Source organism: Heloderma suspectum, chromosome 4 (assembly GCF_057233095.1).
Source record: "Heloderma suspectum isolate Gila_16-S chromosome 4, 16-S_ref, whole genome shotgun sequence".
NCBI lineage: Eukaryota > Metazoa > Chordata > Lepidosauria > Squamata > Helodermatidae > Heloderma > Heloderma suspectum.
This window is the reverse complement of record NC_139461.1, coordinates 4,530,686-4,537,831: the sequence shown is the minus strand read 5'-3', so window position 1 is coordinate 4,537,831 and position 7,146 is coordinate 4,530,686.

The window sequence follows — 7,146 nt, the reverse complement described above, 5'->3', positions numbered from 1 at the left end:
GCCAGCACGGTGTGGGCCGCCTCAGCACCGCACACGCGGCCCGGCCCCCGCCCTGACTCCCGCCCTGACTCCTGCCTTCCCGCAGTGGACATGCCGAGCGGAGCACCGCCACCCTCGGGATCCAGCCCCTCCAGGAACGCCACCCCTGGGACTCTTCTCTGGCTGGAATGCAAGTGGCTGTGCCTGCCTGCGTTAGAGCGTTGCGGGTGGGTGGGTGGGGGTTAATACAGGTGCCGGTTACCACCCCTGCATAACGTCCCTGCCCATCTGTGCGCCCCCTGAACTTCGGCATGACCCAGGGACGGCTTTTGTAGGCTGCTTCTGGGCCTCAGTCAGAACTAAAAGCCAGGCGGCGCCAGACTGATGGGCTGGAGGTTCAGCTGGAGGTGGCAGATGGAACACCTGAAGGGCTCCCTGTGGAAAAACTCAGGCAGAAAGCTGGCCAGCCCCGCCAGCACGGCCTGCCTGCTTGCACAGGCTGGGTGTGTGCATGCAACCAAGGAAAGGAGGCTCGAAGGCTGAAGAGCTCTGCGTTGGAGGCCCTCAGCTGGAGCTGCGGCTGGCACCTCCTGGCTCATCTCATGCTCAGATTTCAGTACACGCCACAGGATGATGGGCACCGTTACCCTTATTCAAGAGAGCGGAACTTGGAGGCAGTGGGCTCAAACTGGCCATTGTTACTTGAAGCAAAAGGAGCAGCACAGCTTCAGTCCAGAACACACTCCCAATGCAGACAGGAGCTGTGCATCAATTCCTGCTGACGCCCCCACCCCCCCGCAACTGGGCACTATGTGCTCTTGAAGGTGCTGTTTGCTGTAAACAGCCACTCTCCAGCTCCCCCTTCTCTGTATCAGCTACAACCAAATGCAGGCTCCCTCCCCCTGCTCTTCCGTATCCAACAGATGGCCCTTCTCCATGCAGGGTCCATTTCCCCACCTGCTTCAGGTTCCATCCAGCAGCCATCGCCCTCCACAGCCAGGCACCTGGAAGCAGCAGGCCCAGCTCGGCCCTCCCCCCGCACACCCGCCTTGCAGATTCGGAGATTTGCAGCGGCTGTGAGGCGTTCCAGTTCCTCCTGTTTGTGTTTTCCAGTTACCATGTAACAGTGACTCTTGCAACAATGGTGGTGTTTGCTTTACCATCTTGAGTGGTTTCACAGCTATTCCCCAGCGTACATTTGTGAATCTGAGCAAAGTGCAATGTCAGGCAATCATTACCTCATGTCTTTTGCCAGGCATGCCTTTGCTCCATGAACATGAGTGAGCTTTTAAGGCAAAGTTCAAAGGAATTTTATGGCTGCTAGGCAAGTGGCTGTGGTGTTGCTCCTGCCACACTGCTTTCATGCAGGTAGAATTTGCACTTTTTGAATGTGGCAGTGGCTGCGACACTTCAAAAGACACAGGTCCTTACAACTCCGAGCATACTTTCTTATCCAGAGGTCACGCTGTTGAACCTTTTTCTGGCTGCACAGAGCATTTTCAAACTTCCAGCTGCAGATGTTCAGCACATACTGGCGCATTTGCACGCTCCCATCTTCCAAGCCTCACCAGGTGGGCTTCTCTGAGCATTAGAGAAGCCTTCTCTGTAACGATCTGCCAGTCATTACAAGCTGTTGTAATGCCCGTCAGGTTGCAGGTGCCCTACTGCAGGCTTCAGGGCAATGGAAGGAGCACATCCTTCCCAAGCCCCCTCCTGCTTCATTAGCAGACATTTGTAGGAGAAAGATCCCCCCACTCCAAATCATGGTGGAGGAACCTCACAAGGCAGATATTTTGCTCAAATGTTCCACTGTGACAGGAGTCTGTCTCTGGCATTCATGCAGCAATGAACATAGAATCCTAGAATAGCAGGGTTGTAAGGGGCCTGCAAGACCATTGAGTACAACCCCCTGCTCAATGCAGGACTCCCAAGTCAAAGCATCCCTGACAGATGGCTGTCCAGCCTCGTCTTGAATGTCTCCAGTGTGGGAGAGCCCACCACCTCCCTAGGGAACATGCCCAGTTCTTTCCATCTCTCTTCATAGGGCTTTGTTTCCAGTCCCCTGATCATCTTTGTTGTCAAGGTGCTTACAGATTGATTGCTTTATAATCGGCTCCCAAATTTTCCCAGGAATCGATGTCAGACTGGTCTGTATTTCCCAGGTTCCTCCTTTTTACCCTTTTTGAAGATAGGGACAACATTAGCACTCCAGTCATCCGGCACTTGACCCGTCCTCCATGATTGCTCAAACAGAATAGACAGCGGTTCTGAGAGTTCTTCTGCCAGTTCCTTTATGACTCTAGGATGCAGCTCATCTGGCCCTGGAGATTTGAACTCATTCAAAGTCATTAGGTGCTCCTTAACCATATGCCTATCGATCTCAAGCTGCAATCCTGCCCCTTCAGCCTGTACTTCGCCTTTGCTGGGGCGGGTCATAGACCCTCTTTTGGGAGAAGACTGAGCCAAAGTAGGAATTGAGCACCTCTGCCTTTTCTTTGTCATCTGTTATCATTTTGCCATCCTTATTTAATAGCTGTACCACCTAATAGCTGTACCACCATTTCTTTCCTCTGCCTTTTACTATGCACGTAGCTGAGGAAAGCCTTTTTGTTGCTTTTAGCATCTCTCGCTAACCTCAGCTCGTTCTCAGCTTTGGCCTACCTGACACCATCCCTGCAATTCTGTGCTACCTGCCTGTACTCTTCCTTTGTTGCTTGACCTTCTTTCCACTTCCTGTATGTGTCCTTCTTTGTTTTCAGGTCATCCCTTAGCTTTTTGTGAAGCCACATTGGCTTCTTCTGTTGTCTTCCACCTTTTCTTCTTGTTGGAATTGCTTGTGATTGTGCCTTGAGAATTTCCTTTTTTAAAAACTCCCACCCATCTTGGACTCCTTTTCTCGTTAGCGTCGCTTGCCATGGGACCTTACTTATCACAGTTCTCCATTTATTTTAACCCAGATGCTCTTGATGGGGCTACCAAGCTCATCCTCCTGTATTTCTGTGCAGATATGTGTTTTTAACATATAGTGCAACCCCACCTCCCTTTCTGTTCCTCCTGTTCTTTTTGAACAAGTTACGTATGTCCTTCAATTGCTGTATTCCATTAATGGGAGTCATCCCACCAAGTTTCAGTTACACGTATCAAGTCATAATTTCCTTCCTGTATTAGGAGTTCAAGTTCTGTTTGTTTCCCATACTCTGGCCTTCAGCCGGAATCTGGCTTCCTGTCACTTGAGCCCATGATTCCATGTCCTGCACTCTGGGATGATCGAGAAAAGATCCTGGCCTTCCTTTCTGTGACAGCCTTTCAAGAACTTGAAGAGCACTATCATATCTCCCTTCAGTCTTCTCTTCTCAAGGCTAAACGTGCCCAGTTCTTTCAGTCTCTCCTCAGAGGGCTTTGTTTCCAGTCCCCTGATCATCTTTGTTGCCCTCCTCTGAACCCTCTCCAGTTTGTCTGCATCCTTCTTAAGATGTGGTGCCCAGAACTGGACACAGTACTCCAGATGAGGCCTAACCAGTGCTGAGTAGAGGGGAACTAGTACTTCCGGGGATTTGGAAGCTGTTGTTGTTCAGTTGTTAAGTCGTGTCCAAATCTTCGTGACCCCATGGACCACAGCACGCCAGGCCTTCCTGTCCTGCGCTCTCTCCCAGAGTGTGCTCAAGTTCATATTCATTGCATCGGTGATGCTATCTAGCCATCTCATCCTCTGCCGTCCCCTTCTCCTTCTGCCTTCAGTCTTTCCCAGCATCAGGGTCTTTTCCAGAGAGTTTTCTCTTCGCATTAGGTGGCCAAAATATTTGAGCTTCAGCTTCAGTATCTGTCCTTCCAATGAGCACTCAGCTTCTATTAATGCAGCCCCAAATAGCATTTCCCTTCTTTGCAGCCACATCACATGGTTGGCTCATACTCAGCTTGCGATCTACATCCATTCCAAGATCCTTCTCGCTTGTAGTGTGGTTGAGCCACGTATCCCCCATCTTGTAACTGTGCATTTAGTTTCTTTTTCCTAGGTGCAGAACTTGGCATTTATCCCTATTAAATGTCATTCTGTTGTTTTCTGCCCAGTGCTCCAGTCTATCAAGATCACGTTGAATTTTGTTTCTGTCTTCCAAAGTATTCGCTAACCCGCCCAATTTTGTGTTACCTGCAAATGTGATCAGCATTCCCTGCACCTCCTCCTCCAAGTCATTAATACAAATGTTGGAGAGCACTGGGCCCAGGACTGAGCCCTGCAGTACCCCACTCATTACCTCTCCCCACTTTGAGAAAGTCCAATTGATAAGCACTCTTTGAGTCCAATTCTGTAGCCAGCTGTGGATCCACTGGATCGTTGTTTCATCTAGCCCACTTTGAGCTAGTTTGTTCATCAGGCTATCATGGGGCACTTGGTCGAAAGCTTTGCTGAAGTCAAGGTATATGATGTCTACAGCATTCCCACGGTCCACAAGGGAGGTGACTTGATCCAAAAATGAGATCAGATTTGTCTGACAGGATTTGTTCTTGACAAATCCATGTTGGCTTCGAGTCATCACTGCATTGTTTTCAAGGTGCTTACAGACTGATTGCTTTATCATCTGCTCCAGAAATTTCCCAGGGATTGATGTCAGACTGACTGGTCTGTAGTGCCCAGGTTCCTCCTTTTTACCCTTTTTGAAGATAGGGATAACATTCGCCCTCTTCCAGTCATCTGGCACTTCCTCCGTCCTCCATGATTTCTCAAAGAGAATAGACAGCGGTTCTGAGAGTTCTTCTGCCAGTTCCTTTATGACTCTAGGATGCAGCTCATCTGGCCCTGGAGATTTGAACTCATTCAAAGTCATTAGGTGTTCCTTGACCATATGCCTATTGATCTCAAGCTGCAATCCTGCCCCTTCAGCCTGTACCTCGCCTTTGCCAGGAGGCTCATAAACCCTCTTTTGAGAGAAGACTCAGCCAAAGTAGGAACTGAGCACCTCTGCCTTTTCTTTGTCATCTGTTATCGTTTTGCCATCCTTAATAGCTGAACAACCATTTCTTTCCTCTGTCTTTTACCATGCATGTTTCTGAAGAAAGCCTTTTTGTTGCTTTCAGCATCCCTCGCTAACCTCAGCTCGTTCTCAGCTTTGGCCTACCTGACGCCATCCCTGCAATTCTGTGCTACCTGCCTGTACTCTTCCTTTGTTGCTTGACCTTCTTTCCACTTCCTATATGTGTCCTTTTTTGTTTTCAGGTCATCCCTAAGCTTGTTGTGAAGCCACATTGGCTTCTTCTGTTGTCTTCCACCTTTTCTTCTTGTTGGAATTGCTTGTGATTGTGCCTTGAGAATTTCCTTTTTTAAAAGCTCCCACCCATCTTGGACTCCTTTTCTTGTTAGCGTCACTTGCCATGGGACCTTACTGATCATTGTTCTGAGTTTATTAAAATCAGCTTTCCTAAAATCCAGGGTACGCGTTTGACTACACTCGGCTCTTGCTTCCCTTAGAACCAAGAACTCAAGTGCAACATGGTCGCTTTCCCCCAGAGTTCCTGTAACTGCTACTTTATCCACTAAGTCATCTCTGTTGGTTAGGATCAAGTCAAGGATAGCCGATCCTCTAGTTCCTTCCTCTACTTTCTGTAGGAGGAAGTTATCCGCCACACAAGTCAGGAATTTCCTGGAGGGGCCACGTTTGTGTCCATTTACTCCTTTGCATAGAGACTGGCTTGTTTGTCTTATGTTGACTGCAGAAGGGCCGTGTCACACTGGAAGATGAGCAGGTGCATTCTAGTATGTCCCGGGCTCCAGCTGAGCAGAGCAAGGCCCAAGGGGTGTGGGGAGAGGCTGATGTTGTGATATTATTAGCCTTTGGAATAGTCCTACCAGAGCAGCTGTGGGGACAGAGGTGGCATCGGTGTCTGCTGCAGGGTCTGGTTCCTGTGTCTGGATCTCCATTTCTTTGTCTGCTGTTGCTGGTGAGTGGCTGTTTCAGGCAGGGGGGGGGGTTGTCTTGTGAGCAAATCCAGGTCTACCACCCACAGGGAAGTGTCATTGTCCAGGATGGGCTATAGGTAATTGACGATGCGTTTGAGTGGTTTTAGCTAGGAAGCGGTGATGGCAAGAAGTGTTGTTCCGCTGTCTTCTCTTCTGGGTCTGCCCTGTGGTACGTTATTTCTGGGCACCAGCCTGTGCTGCTGATCTGTTCTTTCTTCACTGTGTGGGGCATTGTAGTCTGAGAAATGCCTGAGAAATGCCTCGTTGCTTAAGTTGTGAATCCCTGTCTGCGAAGTCTGAACAGCTGCCATTTGTATTGTAGGGCTTGGCTGCAGGCAGTGCATTTTGTGGTGTGTTCTGGGTGAAACCTTGAAGCATGTCAGTATGTGTAGCATGATATAAGGTCATGCTCATGTGTCCATTATGTAATTGCACAGTCACATCCAGAAAGTGGATCAGTTGCATGGAATGTTGTGGGCTTAGGTTGATGGTGAGGGGGAACTTACTGAAGTCCTGGTGGAGCTTCATCCTCAGGGCCTCCTGTCCAGGAATCCAGCTGGTGAAGATGTCATCAGTGTGTCTCAGGTAGAGTCTTTGGGGGACAGGAGCTGAGAAGACATTGTCCTAAGTCAGCTGTGAAGACGTTGACGTATGGTGAGGCCCTGGGAGTGCCTGTGGGAGGCCATTGATCTGTAGGCGCATGTCCTCCCCAGGGCTGAAGTAATTGTGAGAACAAAGCAGAGCCTGGTGCCTAGATATGCCATAGCACTCTGACACTCCTGCTGGCTGGAGCCCATCTCTGCAGCAGGGGGATGCTGGTGTAACATCATCCGAACACTGGCTGCGGAGGCAACCCTAACCCTAAACTTCTTATACCACAAAATATGTATATTTTTTTATCTGCCCAGCCCACATGAGGGTAATTGAAGTTATCCATTACTGCAACACTCCCTCGCCTTTGGATGCCTTCCAGAGTTCATTCTTGGTCTCAAGATCACTGTGTCGTGGTCAGTACATCCACAGTACTAAATTCCCTTTTCAGTCTGGTATTGTCATACACAGCAATTCTGTAGAAGAGTCTGTGCCCAGTCTATGCATTTACAAGCTTTCCTACTTGTCTATGAGGACTAGATACTTGTTGGCGGTCTCAGGATGCCAGCTTCTGCATTCTGGAGCTGCCCAGAATTTGTGAACTTTGGCCCTCCACACACACA